Source organism: Pseudophryne corroboree, chromosome 4 (assembly GCF_028390025.1).
Source record: "Pseudophryne corroboree isolate aPseCor3 chromosome 4, aPseCor3.hap2, whole genome shotgun sequence".
NCBI lineage: Eukaryota > Metazoa > Chordata > Amphibia > Anura > Myobatrachidae > Pseudophryne > Pseudophryne corroboree.
In genome coordinates this window covers 795936866-795962300 of record NC_086447.1, presented here as the reverse complement: position 1 = coordinate 795962300, position 25435 = coordinate 795936866, and the positions used below count along the sequence as shown (strand labels likewise).

At 48.0% G+C, this 25435-nt stretch overlaps 1 protein-coding gene across 1 annotated transcript in view; it reads right to left on the bottom strand.

Moving 5' to 3' along the window:
- Positions 1–25435, bottom strand: part of CAMKMT (calmodulin-lysine N-methyltransferase) — a 984732-nt gene that overhangs the window by 866288 nt on the left and 93009 nt on the right. The window lies entirely within an intron of this gene.

Genomic DNA, 25435 nt, shown 5'->3' with positions numbered 1-25435 from the left:
AGCCTGGCGCTGACTGAGTGACCTTTATAGACTACCCAGTCCTTAATGTGAATAAACACTCTCACCCCCCTCCCCTCTATAACCTCCTGGTACCGCACAGGATAGCTGGAGTTATATGGAAGGTCAGCGCTCCCTGTCGGCGTCTCTGATCTGTGATCTGCAGGGAGAAAATGGCGCTGCTGAGTGCTGGATCCGCTCTGAGAAGCACAGCCCCCCGAAAATGGTGCGTCTTCATGCACTTGTAAGGATTATACTGGCCTGAGGTATCGCATGCTAGCAGCAGTACAGAGTCCCTGATAGATGACCAGTCTGTAGGGTATTGCGCTGGCCCAGTGCGTCCCTCACAGCGCCGCACCACAGTACCGCTAAGCCCTCCGGAGCACAGCATCAGCGCTGCGCTCCGACCCTGATGCGCCATTCTCACTGGCTCCCCGCTTGTCGGGGCGCCGGCGTCCAACTCACCACCGTCTTCTGGCTCTGTTAGGGGGTGGCGGAAGTGCTGAGGGAGCGAGCGGTCGCCTCGGAGGCTTGCGATCGATACCTTCAGAAGCTCAATGTCCAGTCAGCGGAGATAATAAGATTTTACTTACCGATAAATCTATTTCTCGGAGTCCGTAGTGGATGCTGGGGTTCCTGAAAGGACCATGGGGAATAGCGGCTCGCAGGAGACAGGGCACAAAAAGTAAAGCTTTTCCAGATCAGGTGGTGTGCACTGGCTCCTCCCCCTATGACCCTCCTCCAGACTCCAGTTAGGTACTGTGCCCGGACGAGCGTACACAATAAGGGAGGATTTTGAATCCCGGGTAAGACTCATACCAGCCACACCAATCACACCGTACAACTTGTGATCTAAACCCAGTTAACAGTATGATAACAGCGGAGCCTCTGAAAGATGGCTTCCTTCAACAATAACCCGAATTAGTTAACAATAACTATGTACAATTATTGCAGATAATCCGCACTTGGGATGGGCGCCCAGCATCCACTACGGACTCCGAGAAATAGATTTATCGGTAAGTAAAATCTTATTTTCTCTATCGTCCTAGTGGATGCTGGGGTTCCTGAAAGGACCATGGGGATTATACCAAAGCTCCCAAACGGGCGGGAGAGTGCGGATGACTCTGCAGCACCGAATGAGAGAACTCCAGACCTCCTTAGCCAGAGTATCAAATTTGTAAAATTTTACAAACGTGTTCTCCCCTGACCACGTAGCTGCTCGGCAAAGTTGTAATGCCGAGACCCCTCGGGCAGCCGCCCAAGATGAGCCCACCTTCCTTGTGGAGTGGGCCTTTACAGATTTAGGCTGTGGCAGGCCTGCCACAGAATGTGCAAGTTGGATTGTGCTACAGATCCAACGAGCAATCGTCTGCTTAGACGCAGGAGCACCCATCTTGTTGGGTGCATACAATATAAACAACGAGTCAGATTTTCTGACTCCAGCTGTCCTTGCAATATATATTTTTAATGCTCTGACAACGTCCAGTAACTTGGAGTCCTCCAAGTCACTTGTAGCCGCAGGCACTACAATAGGCTGGTTCAGATGAAATGCTGACACCACCTTAGGGAGAAAATGCGGACGAGTCCGCAGTTCTGCCCTGTCCGAATGGAAAATCAGATATGGGCTTTTGTAAGATAAAGCTGCCAGTTCTGACACTCTCCTGGCCGAAGCCAGGGCTAGAAGCATGGTCACTTTCCATGTGAGATATTTCAAATCCACCTTCTTTAGTGGTTCAAACCAATGAGATTTTAGAAAGTCCAAAACCACATTGAGATCCCACGGTGCCACTGGAGGCACCACAGGAGGCTGTATATGTAGCACTCCCTTAACAAAGGTCTGGACTTCAGGGACTGAAGCCAATTCTTTTTGAAAGAAAATCGACAGGGCCGAAATTTGAACCTTAATAGATCCCAATTTGAGACCCATAGACAATCCTGATTGCAGGAAATGTAGGAATCGACCCAGTTGAAATTCCTCCGTCGGAGCACTCCGATCTTCGCACCACGCAACATATTTTCGCCAAATTCGGTGATAATGTTGCACGGTTACTTCCTTCCTTGCTTTAATCAAAGTAGGAATGACTTCTTCCGGCATGCCTTTTTCCTTTAGGATCCGGCGTTCAACCGCCATGCCGTCAACGCAGCCGCGGCAAGTCTTGAAACAGACAGGGACCCTGCTGAAGCAAGTCCCTCCTTAGAGGTAGAGGCCACGGATCTTCCGTGATCATCTCTTGAAGTTCCGGGTACCAAGTCCTTCTTGGCCAATCCGGAACCACTAGTATCGTCCTTACGCCTCTTTGCCGTATAATTCTCAATACTTTTGGTATGAGAGGCAGAGGAGGAAACACATACACCGACTGGTACACCCAAGGCGTTACCAGCGCGTCCACAGCTATTGCCTGCGGATCTCTTGACCTGGCGCAATACCTGTCCAGTTTTTTGTTGAGGCGAGACGCCATCATGTCCACCATTGGTCTTTCCCAACGGGTTACCAGCAAGTGGAAGACTTCTGGATGAAGTCCCCACTCTCCCGGGTGAAGATCGTGTCTGCTGAGGAAGTCTGCTTCCCAGTTGTCCACTCCCGGGATGAACACTGCTGACAGTGCTATCACATGATTCTCTGCCCAGCGAAGAATCCTTGCAGCTTCTGCCATTGCACTCCTGCTTCTTGTGCCGCCCTGTCTGTTCACATGGGCGACTGCCGTGATGTTGTCCGACTGGATCAACACCGGTTTTCCCTGAAGCAGAGGTTCTGCCTGGCTTAGAGCATTGTATATTGCTCTTAGTTCCAGAATGTTTATGTGAAGAGACGTTTCCAGGCTCGTCCATACTCCCTGGAAGTTTCTTCCTTGTGTGACTGCTCCCCAGCCTCTCAGGCTGGCGTCCGTGGTCACCAGGATCCAATCCTGTATGCCGAATCTGCGGCCCTCCAATAGATGAGCACTCTGCAACCACCACAGAAGAGACACCCTTGTCCTTGGAGACAGGGTTATCCGCAGGTGCATCTGAAGATGCGACCCTGACCATTTGTCCAACAGATCCCTTTGGAAAATTCTTGCGTGGAATCTGCCGAATGGAATTGCTTCGTAAGAAGCCACCATTTTTCCCAGGACTCTTGTGTATTGATGTACAGACACCTTTCCTGGTTTTAGGAGGTTCCTGACAAGCTCGGATAACTCCTTGGCTTTTTCCTCCGGGAGAAAAACCTTTTTCTGAACCGTGTCCAGAATCATCCCTAGGAACAGCAGACGAGTTGTCGGCATTAACTGGGATTTTGGAATATTCAGAATCCACCCGTGCTGTTTTAGCACTTCTTGAGACAGTGCTAATCCCATCTCTAGCTGTTCTCTGGACCTTGCCCTTATTAGGAGATCGTCCAAGTATGGGATAATTAATATGCCTTTTCTTCGAAGAAGAATCATCATCTCGGCCATTACCTTTGTAAAGACCCGAGGTGCCGTGGACAATCCGAACGGCAGCGTCTGAAACTGATAGTGACAGTTTTGTACAACGAACCTGAGGTACCCCTGGTGTGAGGGGTAAATTGGAACGTGGAGATACGCATCCTTGATGTCCAAGGATACCATAAAGTCCCCCTCTTCCAGGTTCGCTATCACTGCTCTGAGTGACTCCATCTTGAACTTGAACTTCTTTATGTACAGGTTCAAGGACTTCAGATTTAGAATAGGCCTTACCGAGCCATCCGGCTTCGGTACCACAAAAAGAGTGGAATAATACCCCTTCCCTTGTTGTAGAAGAGGTACCTTGACTATCACCTGCTGAGAGTACAGCTTGTGAATGGCTTCCAAAACCGTCTCCCTTTCGGAGGGGGACGTTGGTAAAGCAGACTTCAGGAAACGGCGAGGTGGATCTGTCTCTAATTCCAACCTGTACCCCTGAGATATTATCTGCAGGATCCAGGGATCTACCTGCGAGTGAGCCCACTGCGCGCTGTAATTTTTGAGACGACCACCCACCGTCCCCGAGTCCGCTTGAGAAGCCCCAGCGTCATGCTGAGGCTTTTGTAGAAGCCGGGGAGGGCTTCTGTTCCTGGGAAGGAGCTGCCTGTTGCTGTCTCTTCCCTCGACCTCTGCCTCGTGGCAGATATGAATAGCCCTTTGCTCTCTTATTTTTAAAGGAACGAAAGGGCTGCGGTTGAAAAGTCGGTGCCTTTTTCTGTTGGGGAGTGACTTGAGGTAGAAAGGTGGATTTCCCGGCTGTAGCCGTGGCCACCAAATCTGATAGACCGACTCCAAATAACTCCTCCCCTTTATACGGCAAAACTTCCATATGTCGTTTTGAATCCGCAACGCCTGTCCACTGTCGCGTCCATAAAGCTCTTCTGGCCGAAATGGACATAGCACTTACCCGTGATGCCAGTGTGCAGATATCCCTCTGTGCATCACGCATATAAAGAAATGCATCCTTTATTTGTTCTAACGACAGTAAAATATTGTCCCTGTCCAGGGTATCAATATTTTCAATCAGGGACTCTGACCAAACTACCCCAGCACTGCACATCCAGGCAGTCGCTATAGCTGGTCGTAGTATAACACCTGCATGTGTGTATATACTTTTTTGGATATTTTCCATCCTCCTATCTGATGGATCTTTAAGTGCGGCCGTCTCAGGAGAGGGTAACGCCACTTGTTTAGATAAGCGTGTTAGCGCCTTGTCCACCCTAGGAGGTGTTTCCCAGCGCTCCCTAACCTCTGGCGGGAAAGGGTATAATGCCAATAATTTCTTTGAAATTATCAGCTTTTTATCAGGGGCAACCCACGCTTCATTACACACGTCATTTAATTCTTCTGATTCAGGAAAAACTATAGGTAGTTTTTTCACACCCCACATAATACCCTGTTTAGTGGTACCTGTAGTATCAGCTAAATGTAACGCCTCCTTCATTGCCAAAATCATATAACGTGTGGCCCTACTGGAAAATACGGTTGATTCGTCACCGTCACCACTGGAGTCAGTGCCTGTGTCTGGGTCTGTGTCGACCGACTGAGGCAAAGGGCGTTTCACAGCCCCTGACGGTGTTTGAGTCGCCTGGACAGGCACTAATTGATTGTCCGGCCGTCTCATGTCGTCAAACGACTGCTTTAGCGTGTTGACACTATCCCGTAGTTCCATAAATAAAGGCATCCATTCTGGTGTCGACTCCCTAGGGGGTGACATCCTCATATTTGGCAATTGCTCCGCCTCCACACCAATATCGTCCTCATACATGTCGACACACACGTACCGACACACAGCAGACACACAGGGAATGCTCCTAACGAAGACAGGACCCACTAGCCCTTTGGGGAGACAGAGGGAGAGTTTGCCAGCACACACCAAAAGCGCTATATATATAACAGGGATAGCCTTATAATAAGTGCTCCCTTATAGCTGCTTTATATATATCAAAATATCGCCATAAATTTGCCCCCCCTCTCTGTTTTACCCTGTTTCTGTAGTGCAGTGCAGGGGAGAGACCTGGGAGCCGTCCTGACCAGCGGAGCTGTGAGAGGAAATGGCGCCGTGTGCTGAGGAGATGAGCCCGCCAAAAAAGGGGCGGGGCCTGTCTCCCGCTATTTAGTGAATCCAGGCAGGGGTTAAATATCTCCATATAGCCTCTGGGGGCTATATGTGAGGTATTTTTAGCCTTTATATAGGTTACATTTGCCTCCCAGGGCGCCCCCCCCCAGCGCCCTGCACCCTCAGTGACTGCGTGTGAAGTGTGCTGAGAGGAAAATGGCGCACAGCTGCAGTGCTGTGCGCTACCTTTAGAAGACTGCAGGAGTCTTCAGCCGCCGATTCTGGACCTCTTCTGACTTCAGCATCTGCAAGGGGGCCGGCGGCGCGGCTCCGGTGACCATCCAGGCTGTACCTGTGATCGTCCCTCTGGAGCTGATGTCCAGTAGCCAAGAAGCCAATCCATCCTGCACGCAGGTGAGTTCACTTCTTCTCCCCTCAGTCCCTCGTTGCAGTGATCCTGTTGCCAGCAGGACTCACTGTAAAATAAAAAACCTAAGCTAAACTTTTTCTAAGCAGCTCTTTAGGAGAGCCACCTAGATTGCACCCTTCTCGGCCGGGCACAAAAATCTAACTGGAGTCTGGAGGAGGGTCATAGGGGGAGGAGCCAGCGCACACCACCTGATCTGGAAAAGCTTTACTTTTTGTGCCCTGTCTCCTGCGGAGCCGCTATTCCCCATGGTCCTTTCAGGAACCCCAGCATCCACTAGGACGATAGAGAAAGGGGCCATTAACATCAGAGAGTTGGATCCTACTTCCCCCCCCCTAAGTTCCAAGAAGCAAGGAGGCTGTTGCCAGCAGCCTCCCTGTGCCTAACTCTTAATAAAAATAAAAAAAATAAAAGAACTCCCCAGCTGTGACCGGCTCCACCGGGCACATTTTCTAAACTGTGTCTGGTAAGAGGGGCATAGAGGGAGGAGCCAGCCCACACTATTAAACTCTTAAAGTGCCCATTGCTCCCAAGGGACCAGTCTATACCCCATGGTACTAATGTGGACCCCAGCATCCTCTAGGACGTAAGAGAAAACATATATATAAAACATATAAATAAAAAAAAGATTAAAACCTGATAAATCACAATGAATATAAAGTGGCTTTAGTGACAAACAGTTCTCAAGAACATAGAAAGTGCTGCTGGACCATAAATCTCAGATAAGGAAACATTTAAGTTCAAAATCTGCGTTTTGTCCCTTGGGAACAAGGGTTCCTAAACAATGGATAAACTTCATTTCCATCTGTGAAAGTTTTTTTTATCAATATCACAATTTCTCCAAGTGGGTACAAATTGTTGTATACCTATAATATTTTCAATATGGCATTCTTTGGAAGCATGTGTTTTTTAAAATGGGATGACACAGTATGTGTCTCTAACCCTTTACGTATATTATACACATGTTCGGCTGGTGTGACTTTTAGGCATCTTATTGTTTTCCCCACATAGAATAGCCCACATGTACATTCAAGAATGTAAAGAACATTTTTTGAATGACATGTAATAAATTCCATAATTTGGTAGTTCTATCCAGCAACACTAAAATCTGTTGCCCTTCGTTGTTTATTGCTTGCTGCTTTGCACATTACGCAGGACCCGCATTTCTGGAAGCCTTTTGTCCGTATGCTTTGCCTCATTTCTACCTCTACACTACTCTTTACAAGATGATTCTTAAGTGAAGGGGCTTTTTGGTAAATAAAACATGGTGTGTCCGGTATATGGCTACCTAAAATGTAATTCTGTTTTAATATATTCCAATTCTTTTTATAAACTTTCTCTACCTCTTTAAACAATTGTTATATTGTGATAAAAAAAAAGCTGATTGCGTTTTACGATTTTCTTGATTTTCGTGCACTTTCTCAGTCAATAGAACTTGTCTGTCCACATTATCAGTTCTTATTTTAGCCTTATTTAAAATATCTGTATGGTAGCCCTTGGTTCGGAAACGTTTGGAGAGGTCGTTTAGTTGTTTTTCATAAACATCCTTCTCCGTGCAGTTTCTTTTCACACAATATAAAAATTGTTTCAGAGAGGTAGAGAAAGTTTTTTAAAAAGAATTGGAATATATTTAAACAGGATAAAATTATAGGTAGCCATATACCAGACACAGCATGTTTTATTTACGGACAAACCCCTTCACTTAAGAATCATCTTGTGTAAGTGGGGAGTACAATTATTTAGGGTATAAAAGGACATTTCAGGGACTTTATGGACACTTCTGATGAAGGGCATCAATGCCTGAAACGCATTAAGTGTTCCCCTTCCCGACTGACTGGCAGCGCTGAGGTTGGACATGGTTGGACCCCCGTATCCGGATCTCTGGTCCAGAGTCTCGTTTGTGCTACATCTTCAGATCACCAGGAAGGACCCTCGAGCCGGGCAGTTTGCCAGTGGGATTATTGATCATGCTTTTTGTTACGTCTATGTATTGTAAGTGCAATATGTGAATTAAAGTGTTCCATTTTTAAAGGATCACTGCACTCTCATTTTCTCTATACCCATCCAAAACAGTGTGCTGCAAAGTCCACTGTGGGAAGTGGATTTGTTCTGTTACAGATCCACTGCAAGGACTAATGTGGATTAGAGGTTACTGCATAAAAAAAAAAAGACGTCAAACTTTATTTATGGTGATTATATTTATGTTTAATCTCTGCATATATGTTTCTCAAAACTACCTTACTTTACCACTTGAGAGCTTCTATAGCATTTCTACCTTTTGGCTTAGCAGTGTTTGGTGCTAAAGAATGTGCATCGTCACTACATTTTCTTGCTGTTCAGAAATAGATGCTACAAGGAAACATATCGAAACTGCCAAATACATTCATAATATATTTTATATTGTTATTTCCTGTATATTACCCACAATATTTTCACCACATTGTTACAAGGATTTCCTTGGGATTTTACACTACAATTTAGATTTCGCGGTTTGAACACACCCCACCCAAATCTGACTTTCTCTGCACATGTTATATCTGCCCCCCCCCCCCCCCCCGTAGTGCACATGGTTTTGCCCAACTGCTAACAAATTTGTTGCTGCAATCAACTCTGAAATAGGCCCAAAATCAGATAGATTTTTTAATCTAATCATTAAAAAAAGAACCACACGATTTTAGATCATATTTTATTGAACAAATTGTTTTTTCTTAAACTGACACTTTGGATCTTTCAGATACACATTATTCTAAATAAGTTTAATGAAACGTTATGTTTTAAAATAATAACAAGTCTATTTACAAGCTAACTGTATCACTGACTCTATGGAGCACCACCAACTCATTAATATTACTCGGATCCTAGAAATGGGTTTATGAATTTATATATACGTTTATCAGATTCTTTAATTCTGAACACTATAGGTTTCTGTGCGGAATCCTCCTCTTCTCGCTATACAGATACACTGGTTCACGGGTACATAAGTCCAGACAAATCCAAATGGAGGAAAATCAGAAGACTCGCAGGAGCACCTTAGTTTAGCACAAATGGGAGCTTGCAGAACAGGCATGGGAATCCAAAACCCTTGCATACAGAAAGAAATCCAGACAGAAGTTTCTTGGTATTGTAAACAGATACATTAATGGCAGATCCAAAAAACATGAGCAGGCAACATAGATCAGAATGACTGGACAGGCTGTGAGCTGGAACATACTGTAGAGTATAAAATCCAGGAATAACAATTAATGACCAGCAAGTTGCACGGTAAGGGACAAGAACAAATAGCAGTGTCATTTTGTTTCATGTAAATACCCCCTTTACTCTGCATCGGAAAACGGAGGCTAAAAATGGTGGGTTTCTCATTCTCACGTATATAGTTGAAGACACCCCGGTTACCCAGTCTCTTTATATGCTCCCAATTTCCCCAAGTTCCCTTTTCTTCGAGAAACTTTTAAAGAAAATAGGATTTTAATTACCTACCGGTAAATCCTTCTCTCGTAGTCTGTAGAGGATGCTGGGGTATAGACGGGTCCACTAAGAGCCATTGGCACTTTAAGAGTTTGAGAGTGTGGGCTGGCTCCACCCTCTATGCCCCTCCTACCAGACTCAGTCTAGAAACTGTGCCCGAGGAGACGGACATCTTCGAGAGAAGGATTATACACAGATAGTGGCGAGATTCATACCAGCTCACACATACAAGGCAAACCAAGTTAACTAGCTTGAAACTTAGCAACTGCTGCAACATTATTTACCAAGTAACAAAGCGGTACTTAACTAAAAACAAATTTGTACTGAACCAAATAACCACTGCAGGAAAACGAAGCACTGGGCGGGCTCCTCTATGGACTACGAGAAAAAGGATTTACCGGTAGGTCATTAAAATCATATTTTCTCTTACGTCCTAGAGGATGCGTGGGTCCACATTAGTACCATGGGGATGTACCAAATCTCCTAGAACGGGAGGGAGAGAGCGCAGAGGCTCCTGCAGACCTGAATGACCAAATTTCAGGTCCTCAGAGGCTAAGGTATCGAACCTGTAGGACTTTGCAAACGTGTTCAACCCCGACCAAGTAGCCACGCGGCAGAGTTGTAAAGCCGAGACACCCCGGGAAGCCACCCAGGAAGAACCCACCTTACGAGTAGAGTGAGCCTTAACAGACGTAGGACACAGCAAGCCTGCCATAGAATACGCATGCTGGATAGTGAACCTGATCCAGCGAGAGATCGTCTGCTTAGAAACAGGACACCCAATTTTCTTGGGATCATACAGGACAAAGAGAGAGTCCGATTTTCTGTGACGAGCAGTCCTCCTCGCATAGAATTTGAGAGCCCTTACCACATCTAAGGACTTTGATGAAATTGAGGAATCAGTCGCAACTGGCACCACAATAGGTTGGTTGATATGAAATGCCGACAAAACCTTTGAAAGAAACTGCTGATGTGGCCGGAGCTCAGCTCTATCATCATGGAAGATCAAGTATGGGCTATTACATGACAAAGCCCCCAACTCCGACACACGTCTAGCAGAAGCTAAGGCCAACAAAGTGACAGCCTTCCACATGAGAAACTTGACCTCAATCTCCTGTAGAGGCTCAAACCAGTCCGACTGAAGGAACTGCAACACCACGTTAAGATCCCAGGGCACCGTAGGCGGTACAATGGGAAGTTGAATGTGCAGAACTCCCTTCAAAAAAGTCTGAACCTCAGATAGGGCAGCCAACTGTTTTTGGAAGAAAATGGATAGGGCCAAAATCTGGACCTTTACGGATCCTAACCTCAGGCCCATATCCACACCTGCTTGCAGGAAGAGGAGAAAACGTCACAGTTAAAACTCCACTGTAGGAAACTTCTTGGACTCACACCAAGATACATATTTTTTCCAAGTCCGATGGTAATGTTTAGACGTTACTTCTTTCATAGCCTGTATCAGTGTAGGAATAACCCTGTTCGGAATGCCCTACCGAGCTAGTATCTGGCATTAAAACTCCATGCCGTCAAACGTAGTCGTGGTAAGTCTTGATAGGCGAACGGCCCCTGCTGCAGCAAGTCCATCCGAAGAGGAAGAGGCCTCAGCTCTTCTAGCAGTAGATCCGCGTACCAAGACCTTCTTGGCCAGTCTGGAGAAATGAGGATTGCTTGAACCCTTGATCTCCTTATGAGCTTTAGCGCTCTTGGAATAAGTAGTAGTGGGGGAAACACATACACCGACTGGAACAGCCACTGCTTGCAGGTCCCGCGACCTGGAACAATATAGCCGAAACTCCTTGTTGAGACGAGAGGCCATCATGTCTATTTGAGGTACACCTCAAAGATCTGTTACCTCCTTGAACACCTCCGGATGGAGACCCCACTCTCCTGGATGGAGATCGTGTCTGCTGAGGAAGTCCGCTTCCCAGTTGTCTACTCCCGGAATGAAGATTGCTGACAGCGCCAACGCGTGTTTTTCTGCATAGAGGATGATTCTTGTTACCTGACATTGCAGCTCTGCTCTTCGTTCCGCCCTGTCGGTTTATGTAAGCCACTGTCGTCACATTGTCCGACTGCACCCGATTTCTCAGAAGATGGGTCGCTTGGAGAAGACCGCTGTAGACGACTCTTAGTTCCAGAATGTTTATCGGTATGCCGGATTCCAAGCTTGACCACCTTCTTTGGAAGGTTTCCCCTTGAGTGACTGCGCCCCAGCCTCGGAGACTTGCATCCGTGGTTAGAAGGATCCAGTCCTGAATCCCGAACCTGCGGCCCACCAGAAGGTGAGGTAATTGTAGCCACCAGAGGAGTGAAATCCTGGCCTTTGGCGACAGACATATTCTCTGGTGCATGTGTAGATGAGATCCCGACCACTTGTCCAGGAGTTCCAGCTGGAAGGTCCGAGCATGAAACCTTCCATACTGTAGAGCCTCGTAAGAGGCCACCATCTTCCCCAGAAGGCGAATGCACTGATGAACCGACACCCGGGTTGGCTTCAGGACATCCCGGACCATTGTTTGCATCACCAACGCTTTTTCCTCTGGAAGAAACACCCTCTGCACGTCCATGTGGAGGATCATTCCCAGAAAGGACAACCTCCTGGTTGGATCCAAATGTGATTTAGAAAATTCAGGATCCAACCGTGTTCCCTGAGTAGATGAGTCGTGAGAACAATGAACTGTAACAGCTTCTCCTTGGACGATGCCTTTATCAGCAAATCGTCCAGATATGGAATTATGTTCACCCCGTGTATGCGGAGGAGAATCATCATTTCCGCCATCACCTTGGTGAATACCCTCGGTGCTCTGGAAAGGCCGAATAACAGGGCCTGGAATCGAAAATGACAGTCCAACAGTAAGAATCGGAGATAAGCTTGATGCGGTGGCCAAATTGGAATGTGGAGGTACGCATCCTTGATATCCAGGGATACCAGGTATTCCCCCTCCTCCAGACCTGATATCACCGCCCTTAGAGACTCCATTTTGAACTTGAACTCCCTCAGGAAGGGGTTTAGCGACTTTAAGTTCAGAATGGGCCTGACCGAATCATCCAGTTTCGGTACCACGAAAAGGTTCGACTAGTAACCTTTGTTTTGCATATGGGGTGGAACTGTGACTCCGTCAACTTCTGGATGGCTTCCTGTAGGATAGCCTTGTCTACCAGCGAAGCTGGCAAGCCTGATTGAAGAACCGGTGAGGTGGGAGATCTTGAAATTCCAGCCCGTACCCCTGGGACACAATATCTTGCACCCAGGGATCCAGGCCAGGCGACACCCAGTCGTGACTGAAACGCCTGAGTTTCGTCCCCACCTCCATGCCACACGGTCCACAGTCATGCTGAGGATTTTGGCGTACCTGAAGCAGGTTTCTGTTCCTGGGAACCCGCCGCAGCAGGTATCTTGGATTTTGGCGGACCTCCTCTAAAGAAGGTGTTGGACGGCTTGGCCTTTCTTGCTTTGGCAGTCCGAAAGGGCTGAGATGCAGCTGAAGAAAAGGGTTTCTTCGTAGCAGGTGCAGCTGAGTGAAGAAAAGGAGACTTACCTGTTGTAGCCATGGAAATCCACGCATCTAACGCTTCCCCAAAGAGAGCCTGACCTGTGTAGGGTGGGGTCTCCACACCTCTCCTAGATTCAGCATCGGTAGACCACTGGCGCAGCCAAAGTCCCCTACGAGCTGAGACAGACATGGAAGATATCCCTGCAGCCATGGAACCCAGCTCTTTCATGGATTCCATCATAAATCCTGCAGAATCCTGAATGTCACGTAAAAACAATTCAACATCACTTTTATCCATTGTATCCAAATCCTCAAGTAACGTGCCTGACCACTATACTATAGCTTTGGAAAACCATGCACAGGCAATAGTAGGACGTAGTATCGCCCCTGAAGCCGTGTATATGGATTTGAGCGTAGTGTCAATTTTGCGATCAGCCGGCTCTTTTAAAGGCGGTAGATCCTGGAACAGGTAAAACCACCTTTTTTGAGAGTCTGGATACAGACGCGTCAACTATGGGTGGGTTTTCCCATTTTTTCCTATCCTCCTCAGGGAAGGGGAAAGCAACCAGAACCCTTCTAGGGATCTGGAATTTTTTCTCCGGGTTTTCCCATGCTTTCTCAAATATAGCATTTCATTATTTTGACGCAGGGAAGGTTTGCGAGGCTTTCTTATTGTCAGTGAAGTAAGCCTCCTCAACATGCCCAGGTGTTGTATTAGCAATATTCAACACATGTCTAAAAGCCACCATCAACTGCACCCCTTTTGCAAGGGATGCCGCAGCCCCCCCCCTCCGCCCCTTCATGTCGCTGTTTTCCCGCTCTTCTGAAGATTATACTGGCCTGAGGAATTGTGATGTCAGCGATCCTGGGACCCTCACAGGCTTGGAGGTCAGTGTAGGGTGTAGGCGCTGGCTCAGGGCGTCCCTCACTGCACGCACTATGTACCGCTGAGCCAAGGAGAGCAGTTAGTACTGCGCTCCATACCCTGTTGCCGCCATCTTCATACCAGCCCCCCGCTTGCTAGGGGGGCCGGTGACTAACTCGCCACTGATCTTCTGGCTCTGTAAGGGGGTGGCGGCATGCTGCTGGGGTGAGCGATCCCCTGTGGCGGGGAACGTTCGATCCCCTCAGGAGCTCAGTGTCCGGTCAGTGGAGATAGTGGCTCAGACCCCGCAGGGCGGACACCACTCCCGCCCCGCCTTAGTCCCACGAAGCAGGAAGGCTGTTGCCAGCAGCCTCCCTGTAAAAATAAGAATTTACTTACCGATAATTCTATTTCTCATAGTCCGTAGTGGATGCTGGGACTCCGTAAGGACCATGGGGAATAGCGGCTCCGCAGGAGACTGGGCACAAAAGTAAAAGCTTGAACTAGCTGGTGTGCACTGGCTCCTCCCCCTATGACCCTCCTCCAAGCCTCAGTTAGGATACTGTGCCCGGACGAGCGTACATAATAAGGAAGGATATCGAATCCCGGGTAAGACTCATACCAGCCACACCAATCACACCGTACAACCTGTGATCTGAACCCAGTTAACAGTATGACAAACGAAGGAGCCTCTGAAAAGATGGCTCACAACAATAATAACCCGAATTTTGTAACAATAACTATATACAAGTATTGCAGACAATCCGCACTTGGGATGGGCGCCCAGCATCCACTACGGACTATGAGAAATAGAATTATCGGTAAGTAAATTCTTATTTTCTCTAACGTCCTAAGTGGATGCTGGGACTCCGTAAGGACCATGGGGATTATACCAAAGCTCCCAAACGGGCGGGAGAGTGCGGATGACTCTGCAGCACCGAATGAGAGAACTCCAGGTCCTCCTCAGCCAGGGTATCAAATTTGTAGAATTTAGCAAACGTGTTTGCCCCTGACCAAGTAGCTGCTCGGCAAAGTTGTAAAGCCGAGACCCCTCGGGCAGCCGCCCAAGATGAGCCCACCTTCCTTGTGGAATGGGCTTTTACAGATTTTGGCTGTGGCAGGCCTGCCACAGAATGTGCAAGCTGAATTGTACTACAAATCCAACGAGCAATCGTCTGCTTAGAAGCAGGAGCACCCAGCTTGTTGGGTGCATACAGGATAAACAGCGAGTCAGATTTCCTGACTCCAGCCGTCCTGGAAATATATATTTTCAGGGCCCTGACTACGTCCAGTAACTTGGAGTCCTCCAAGTTCCTAGTAGCCGCAGGCACCACAATAGGCTGGTTCACGTGAAACGCTGAAACCACCTTTGGGAGAAATTGAGGACGAGTCCTCAATTCTGCCCTATCCGTGTGAAAAATCAGGTAAGGGCTTTTATAAGATAAAGCCGCCAATTCTGAGACACGCCTGGCTGAAGCCAGGGCTAACAGCATTACCACCTTCCATGTGAGATATTTTAATTCCACAGTGGTGAGTGGTTCAAACCAATGTGATTTTAAGAACCCCAAAACCACATTGAGATCCCAAGGTGCCACCGGGGGCACAAAAGGAGGCTGTATATGCAGTACCCCTTTGACAAACGTCTGGACTTCAGGCACAGAAGCCAGTTCTTTTTGGAAGAAAATCGACAGGAAGCGACCCAGTTGAAATTCCTCTGTAGGGGCCTCTTTGGCCTCACACCACGCAACATATTTTCGCCAAATGCGGTGATAATGTTTCGCGGTTACATCCTTCCTGGCCTTTATCAGGGTAGGGATGACTTCTTCTGGAATGCCTTTTTCCTTCAGGATCCGGCATTCAACCGCCATGCCGTCAAACGCAGCCGCGGTAAGTCTTGGAACAGACAAGGTCCCTGCTGGAGCAGGTCCTTTCTTAGAGGTAGAGGCCACGGGTCCTCCGTGAGCATCTCTTGAAGTTCCGGGTACCAAGTCCTTCTTGGCCAATCCGGAACCACGAGTATAGTTCTTACTCCTCTCCTTTTTATGATTCTCAGTACTTTTGGTATGAGAGGCAGAGGAGGGAACACATACACTGACTGGTACATCCATGGTGTTACCAGAGCGTCCACCGCTATTGCCTGAGGGTCCCTTGACCTGGCGCAATATCTGTCTAGTTTTTTGTTGAGACGGGACGCCATCATGTCCACCTTTGGTTTTTCCCAACGGTTTACCATCTCTTGGAAGACTTCTGGATGAAGTCCCCACTCCCCCGGGTGAAGGTCGTGTCTGCTGAGGAAGTCCGCTTCCCAGTTGTCCACTCCCGGAATGAACACTGCTGACAGTGCTATCACATGATTCTCCGCCCAGCGAAGAATCCTTGCAGCTTATGCCATCGCCCTCCTGCTTCTCGTGCCGCCCTGTCTGTTTACGTGGGCGACTGACGTGATGTTGTCCGATTGGATCAATACCGCCTGACCCTGAAGCAGGGGTTTTGCTTGAGTTAGGGCATTGTAAATGGCCCTTAGTTCCAGAATGTTTATATGAAGAGATGTTTCCATGCTTGACCACAAGCCCTGGAAATTTTGTCCCTGTGTGACTGCTCCCCAGCCTCTCAGGCTGGCATCTGTGGTCACCAGGATCCAATCCTGAATGCCGAATCTGCGGCCCTCTAGTAGATGAGCACTCTGCAGCCACCACAGAAGAGACACCCTTGTCCTTGGCGACAGGGTTATCCGCTGATGCATCTGAAGATGCGATCCGGACCATTTGTCCAGAAGATCCCACTGAAACGTTCTTGCATGGAATCTTCCGAATGGAATCGCTTCGTAAGAAGCCACCATTTTTCCCAGGACCCTCGTGCACTGATGCACTGACACCTGGCCTGGTTTTAGGAGATTCCTGACTAGCTCGGATAACTCCCTGGCCTTCTCCTCTGGGAGAAACACCTTTTTCTGGACTGTGTCCAGAATCATTCCTAGGAACAGGAGACGTGTCGTTGGAATCAGCTGCGATTTTGGAATATTTAGAATCCACCCGTGCTGACGTAACACTAACTGAGATAGTGCTACTCCGACTTCTAACTGTTCCCTGGACCTTGCCCTTATCAGGAGATCGTCCAAGTAAGGGATAATTAAAACGCCTTTTCTTCGAAGAAGAATCATCATTTCGGCCATTACCTTGGTAAAGACCCGAGGTGCCGTGGACAATCCAAACGGCAGCGTCTGAAACTGATAATGACAGTTTTGTACTACAAACCTGAGGTACCCTTGGTGAGAAGGGTAGATTGGGACGTGGAGATAAGCATCTTTGATGTCCAGAGACACCATATAGTCCCCTTCTTCCAGGTTTACTATCACTGCTCTGAGTGACTCCATCTTGAATTTGAACCTCTTTATGTAAGTGTTCAAGGATTTTAGATTTAAAATTGGTCTCACCGAGCCGTCCGGCTTCGGTACCACAAACAGCGTGGAATAATACCCCTTTCCCTGTTGTAGGAGAGGTACCTTGATTATCACCTGCTGGGAATACAGCTTGTGAATGGCTTCCAAAACTGCCTCCCTGTCGGAGGGAGACTTTGGTAGAGCAGACTTCAGGAACCGGCGAGGGGGAGACGTCTCGAATTCCAGTTTGTACCCCTGTGATACTACCTGCAGAATCCAGGGGTCCACTTGCGAGTGAGCCCACTGCGCGTTGAAATTTTTGAGACGGGCCCCCACCGTGTCCGAGTCCGCTTGTAAAGCCCCAGCGTCATGCTGAAGACTTGGCAGAAGCAGAGGAGGGCTTCTGCTCCTGTGAAGAGGCTGCCTGGCGCAGTCTTTTTCCTCTTTCTCTGCCCCGGGGCAGAAATGAGTGGCCTTTTGCCCGCCTGTACTTATGGGGACGAAAGGACTGAGTTTGAAAAGACGGTGTCTTTTTCTGCTGAGAGGTGACCTGGGGTAAAAAGGTGGACTTTCCGGCCGTTGCCGTGGCCACCAGGTGCGATAGACCGGCCCCAAATAACTCCTCCCCTTTAAACGGCAATACTTCCATATGTCGTTTGGAATCCGCATCCCCTGACCACTGTCGCGTCCATAACGCTCTTCTGGCAGAAATGGACATAGCACTCACTCTTGATGCCAGGGTGCAAATATCCCTCTGTGCATCACGCATATATAGTAATGCATCCTTCAAATGCTCTATAGTTAGTAATATACTGTCCCTATCCAGGGTATCAATATTTTCAGTCAGGGAATCCGACCACGCAACTCCAGCACTGCACATCCAGGCTGATGCGATTGCTGGTCGCAGTATAACACCAGTATGTGTGTATATACCCTTCAGGATATTTTCCAGCCTTCTATCCGCTGGTTCTTTGAGGGCGGCCGTATCAGGAGACGGTAACGCTACTTGTTTAGATAAACGTGGGAGCGCTTTATCTACTCTAGGGGGTGTTTCCCAACGCGCCCTAACCTCTGGCGGGAAAGGGTATAGTGCCAATAATTTATTAGAAATTAGCACTTTTTTATCGGGGGAAACCCACGCTTTATCACACACCTCATTTAATTCATCTGACTCAGGAAAAGCTACTGGTAGTTTTTTCACTCCCCACATAATACCCTTCTTTGTGGTACTTGTAGTGTCAGAAATGTTCAATGCCTCCTTCATTGCCGTGATCATGTAACGTGTGGCCCTACTGGACATTACGTTTGTCTCCTCACCGTCGACACTGGACTCAGTATCCGTGTCTGGGTCTGTGTCGACCCACTGAGGTAACGGGCGTTTTATCGCCCCTGACGGTGTCTGAGACGCCTGGACAGGCACTAATTGATTTGTCGGCTGTCTCATGTCGTCAACAGTTTTTTGTAAAGTGCTGACATTGTCACGTAGTTCTTTAAATACAACCATCCAGTCAGGTGTCGACTCCCTAGGGGGTGACATCACTAATACAGGCAATTGCTCTGCTTCCACATCATTTTCCTCCTCATACATGTGGACACAATCGTACCGACACCCAGCACACACACAGGGAATGCTCTGATAGAGGACAGGACCCCACTAGCCCTTTGGGGAGACAGAGGGAGAGTTTGCCAGCACACACCAGAGCGCTATATATATCAATAGGGATAACCTTATATAAGTGTTACTCCCTTTTATAGCTGCTGTTTATAATTTAGCTGCCAATAGTGCCCCCCCCTCTCTCGTTTTTACCCTGATTCTGTAGGGACTGCAGGGGAGAGTCAGGGAGCCGTCCTTCCAGCGGAACTGTGAGGGAAAATGGCGCTTGTGTGCTGAGGAGATAGGCTCCGCCCCTTCACGACAGCCTTATCTCCCGCTTTTTTCTGGAAAACTGGCAGGGGTTAAATACATCCATATAGCCCAGGAGCTATATGTGATGTATTTCTTTTGCCATCCTAAGGTATTTCAGTTTTTATTGCGTCTCAGGGCGCTCCCCCCCAGCGCCCTGCACCCTCAGTGACCGGAGTGTGAAGTGTGCTGAGAGCAATGGCGCACAGCTGCAGTGCTGTGCGCTACCTTAGTTGAAGACAGGAACGTCTTCTGCCGCCGATTTCACCGGACCTCTTCGTTCTTCTGGCTCTGTAAGGGGGCCGGCGGCGCGGCTCCGGGACCCATCCAGGCTGAACCTGTGATCGTCCCTCTGGAGCTAATGTCCAGTAGCCTAAGAAACCCAATCCACTCTGCACGCAGGTGAGTTCGTTTCTTCTCCCCTTAGTCCCACGATGCAGTGAGCCTGTTGCCAGCAGGACTCACTGAAAATAAAAAACCTAAAATAAACTTTTACTCTAAGCAGCTCAGGAGAGCCACCTAGCATGCACCCTTCTCGTTCGGGCACAAAAATCTAACTGAGGCTTGGAGGAGGGTCATAGGGGGAGGAGCCAGTGCACACCAGCTAGTTCAAGCTTTTACTTTTGTGCCCAGTCTCCTGCGGAGCCGCTATTCCCCATGGTCCTTACGGAGTCCCAGCATCCACTTAGGACGTTAGAGAAATATAAACTCTAAAAAAAACTTACCAGAGAAGCTCTGTAGAGCTCCCCTAACTGTGACCGGCTCCTCGGGCACATTTTCTAAACTGAGTCTGGTAGGAGGGGCATAGAGTGAGGTGCCAGCCACACTCTCAAACTCTTAAAGTACTAAAGGCTCCTAGTGGACCAGTCTATACCCCATGGTACTAATGTGGACCCCAGCATCCTCTAGGACGTAAGAGAAATACAGAAAGTTCACCAAGGTGCACTTATTGTATCTGGCGATTTCAATATCGACCCTAAACTGGATACAACCTCTACCTGAGATCGTACCCTCTTCTCTCGTGATATGGGTCCTTCTCTTGCTTAAGGAAATTGGTTTGCGAAGTTTGGTTTGTACGATGCTTGGTGCACACATTTACCTGATGAGAGTGACTATACTTTTTTTCTCATCAGTTCATAAAAGTTATTCCAGAACAGATCTTATCCTCGTGGACAAGAGAGTCTTTCAGTTTACTAAGAGCATTTATATTCTCCCTATTACGTGGTCTAACCAAACACCTGGTTTATGGACTTGGGGATACGGGTCGGCATTTAACACCTGCACTCCCTTGGCATTTTCCAGAGTATCAGCTGACTTTACAGGCCTTTACTCTCTTACATTGTACACCCAAACTTATTCTCCTGCCGATACAGTACTTATAATTTCACCTACTGGTGTGCCTTGAAAGTGGTACTCCGCAACACCTCTATACAGTAGGGAGCTCAGCTTAAAGCCCGTTCATGGAAAATGAAAACCTGACCTACCAGAGCTTTACGTAAGTAGCTTCTGGAGGTGAGGCATAAGCTTCAGAAGCACTTTCTGCTTCGTATGCAATCAGCTCTTGCTCGCCTCTGCCATAGTCTGCAATGTTGGTAATAAAGCCTCCAATATCATCGCACGTAAGCACTCTGGTCGTCAAGCTCATAATAGAAACAAATGTTTTCTTACTCCCACTGGTACAAAATGTCTTACTCCCCTTGATATTGCTAATTTATTTTCGTGGTACTATGCAAAATTGCATAACCTGACCGAAGATCCCCCCTAATCCACAACCTTCAGTAAGAACTATGGCCCTCATTCCGAGTTGTTCGCTCGCAAGCTGCTTTTAGCAGCTTTGCACACGCTAAGCTGCCGCCTACTGGGAGTGAATCTTAGCTTATCAAAATTGCGAATGAAAGATTCGCAATATTGCGAAAAGACTTCTCTGTGCAGTTTCTGAGTAGCTCGAGACTTACTCTTCCAGTGCGATCAGTTCAGTGCTTGTCGTTCCTGATTTGACGTCACAAACACACCCAGCGTTCGCCCAGACACTCCTCTTCTCCAGCCACGGTAGCGTTTTTTTAAACACTCCCATAAAACGGCCTGTTTCCGCCCAGAAACACCCACTTCCTGACAATCACATTACGATCACCAGAACGAAGAAAAAACCTTGTAATGCCGTGAGTAAAATACCTAACTGCATAGCACATTTACATGGCGCAGTCGCAGTGCGAACATTGCGCATGCGCAGTTAGCGGAAAATCGCTGCGATGCGGAAAAAAATACAGAGTGACAACTCGGAATGACCACCTATATCTTCTTTTTTAGATAGCTTCCCCATTCTTTCCTTAGATGAGAAAAGCCTGACATTCTTGGTCCCTTGGTCTCTGGAAGAAATACAGATAGTAATCCCAAGAGCTGATGAGAGGAAACCTCCTGGCACTGACAGCTTTATTAATTTGTTTTATTCTGCATTTGGTGAGGTTCCTTCCCCAATTCTTTTACAGCTGTATACAGAAGCTTCTAACACTAGCTCCTTGCCTGCGGAAATGGTGGAAGCGCAAATTGTGACTATTACAAAACTAGGTAAGGACCACCTCTGAATGCAAGAATTATAGGTCTATTTCACTTCTTAATACAGATATTATAATTTACGCTTCTAGCTAACCGCCTTAGGGGGTCATTCCGAACTGATCGCACGCTGCAGATTTTCGCAGCGCAGCGATCAGGTCAGAACTGCGCATCCAGATGCACTGCAATGTGCAAGCGCATCGTACGAGTGCAAAGCGGATCGGCGCCCAGTGATGGATTCTACGACAAATCCATTCGAACGAGTGTTCGCAAGGAGATTGTCAGGAAGGAGGCGGTGCTGGGTGTCAACTGACCGTTTTCAGGGAGTGGGTGGAGAAACGCAGGTGTGTCCACGCGTTTGCAGGGCGGGTGTCTGACGTCAATTCCGGGACTTAACAGGCAGAAGTGATCGCAGCGGCTGAGTAAATTGTGTTTGCATTTCTTGGTTGCAAAAGCAATCGCACCCTTGCACAGCAAATATACACTCCCCGGTGGCCGCGACTATGCTTTCGCACGGCTGCTTAAAACAGCTAGAGAGTGATCAACTCGGAATGACCCAATTAATCCCCTGCTTCCTCAGCTGATACACCCAGTCCAGATGGGCTTTGTTTTGATATGCCAGACGACCTGACAATACGCGCAGGGTTTTAGATTTGTTTGAATGGGTGTCACATACTCAAGAGCAATTTCTTCTCCTTTCTCTCAATGCTTAAAATAGAATTTTAATTACCTACCAGTAAATCCTTTTCTCGTAGTTCGTAGAGGATACTGGGGCCATTTAGTACCATGGGGTGTAGACGGGTCCACTAGGAGCCATGGGCACTTTAAGAATTTGATAGTGTGGGCTGACTCCTCCCTCTATGCCCCTCCTACCAGACTCAGACTACCAGACCATCACACACAAACAGAGGAAAGCTATGCTAACCCAACTTTGAACAGGAACAGCAACGGCTGAACCAACAATACTTAACCAAGTAACAGTCCAGGAAGAAAGAAGCAACGGGCGGGCGCTCAGTATCCTCTACGGACTGCGAGAAAAGGATTTACCAGTAGGTAATAAAAATCCTATTTTCTCTTACGTCCTAGAGGATATTGGAGTTCCATTCAGTACCATGGGGATGTACCAAAGCTCCCAAACCGGGTGGGAGAGTGCTGAGGCTCCTGCAGAACTGACTGATCAAACTGAAGGTCCTCATAGGCCAAAGCATCGAACTTGTAGAACTTTGCAAACGTGTTCAAGCCTGACCAAGTAGCTGCTCACCAGAGTTGTAAGGCCGAGACATCCCGGGGAGCTGCCCAGGAAGAACCCACCAACCTATTAGAGTGGGCCTGTACAGACTTTGGAACCGGAAAATCTGCTAAGGAATAAGCATGCTGGATAGTGAGTCTGATCTAGCGTGCAATTGTCTGCTTTGAAGCAGGACACCCAATTTTATTGGGATCATACAGAACGAACAGCGAGTCGGATTTCCTGTGACGAGCTGTCCTTTTTACGTATACTTTCAAAGCCCTCACAACATCCAAAGACTTTCAAGTAGTGGTTTTCGGTACTACAAACAGTGGAATTGGAACAATGACCTGAGTCTGTACCAGTTTTTGTATGGCCTGCTGTAAAGTTATACTTGCCTCTTGTGGCGCTGGCAAGCCTGTTTTGAAGAATCTGTGAGGAGGGAGCTCTTGGAACTCCAATCTGCAGCCCTGGGAAATAAGATCTATTACCCAGGGATCCCGGCACGAACTTGACCAGATGTGAATGAAAAATTGTAGTCGGGCTCCCACCCGACAGACCTCCAGGACTCGCGGTCCACCGTCATGCTGAAGGCTTTGAGGCAGCAGAGCCTGAGATCTGTTCCTGAACACCTGCAGTTGCTGGTTTGCCTCTTGCGCCTCTGGAGGCTGTAGAAGCACCCCTGAATTTTCCCTTAAACTTGGCTGTCCCAAAGGATTGTAAATTTGAAGCTGAATAAGCTTTCCTGGCAGGGGGAGCTACAGAAGGCAGATACGCAGACTTACCCGCAGTAGCTTTGGAGATCCATTTCTCTAGTTAGTCTCCAAACAAGGCCCCTCCTGTGAATGGTAGGCGTTCCACGCCTTTCCTGGAGTCCGCATCAGCCGTCCACTGGTGTAGCCACAAGCCCCTGCGTGCTGACACTGCCATAGCGGTGGTGCGTGCATTAAGCAAACCAATCTCTTTTATGGCTCCCTCCATAAAGTTCGCAGAGTCCTGTATATGCTGCAGGAGTAAAACAACATCCCCCCTAGACAAGGAATCTAACCTCTCAATTAGGTTACCTGAGCATTTAGCAATGGCTTTTGTGATCCACACACATGCAATAGTGGGTATTTGGGCCACCCCAGCGGCTGCGTACAATTATTTGAGTGTAGTCAATTTTACGATCAGCCGTATCTTTTAGGGAGGCTGCACCAGGGACAGGCAATTTTAAGTGACAGCCTAGAAAATTTAAGTGACTGCCTAGAGACTGATGCATCCACTATCCGAGGTTTTTCCCAATTTTTCCTATCCACCAGAGGAAAAGGAAAAGATGAGAGCAACCTTTTAGGGATTTGAAATTTCTTATCAGGATTAACCCACGGTTCTTCAAACAGGGTATTCAATTCTTTTGACGCAGGAAAAGTGACTGAGGACTTCTTTTTTACATTAAAATAAGATTTATCACTCTCCTCTGACACCTTATCAGGGAATGTATAGACCTCTATAAGAGCTTCTATTCCCTGTGACAGAATAGCATCCCCTCCCCTCCAAATCCACCTCACCCTCCTACATGTCTGACCCGTCAGATTCAGACTGCAGGATATGGGCCAGAGATTGTTTCTGTGGACAAATGGGAGGGGATTGAGACACTGGTTTGGGGATCGAGTCTCTATTCATCAACTCATCCATAGTCCGTCTTAAGTATTGTGTCTCTTTCTCATTGCGGGATAGCTTTTTAGAAATATTTGAGATCATTCCCTTAATGGAATTGACCCATTCCGGTTCAGCCCCGATATTCTGGGAAGGTGCACTGCCCTGAGTACCCAGTAGTGAGCCCCGTGGTAAAGAGGAATACTCCGCTGCACAAGAAATACACTCTTTGCCTGATATAATGTAAATGTGACTGCACACACACACACACACACACACACACACACACACACACACACAGGAAAAGGTTAAGCAGAGTAATTTGGAGCCAGACCCCACCGCGCCCTTATCGCTAATGCCAAGCTTAGCTGGGTCGCAGACTAAGTCCCCTGATAGGGGACTTAGTACACGAATAGTCAATTCTCCCCTGCTATGACCCCCTGGTACCACTGAGGTAATCTGGATTCACACTGGAGGAGCTGTGCATCCCTGTCAGTCAAGTTAAGGCTATTTCTGCCAGTGTGGGTACTGTGTACTGAGACGAAGTTGTGTACGGTGTCTGGAGACACAATCCGCCCCGGTTAGAAGCGGTACGTCTCCGTACCCTCATGCTGCCATAATGGCTGGCGAACCGCTAACCGGGACGCCGGCTTAGTACTCACCACTCTTCTTTCTTCTGGCTCTGTTAGGGGTGGCGGCGTGCTGCGGGAATGTATGCTCGCCGTGGTGGGCATTGCAAATAGTTCCCTCAGGAGCTCCGTGTCCTGTCAGCGGGGAACGGGACCATTAACCCTTCAAGAGGTTGGGCCGTCCCCCCCCTAAGTCCGACAAAGCAGGTAGGCTGGTGCCAACCAGCCCTGCCTGAAAATAACAAACATATAAAGTAAATGCAGAAAACTCTTCAGGAGCTACCAGAAGCGTGACCGGCTCCTCCGGGCACATTTTCTAAACGGAGTCTGGTAGGAGGGGCAT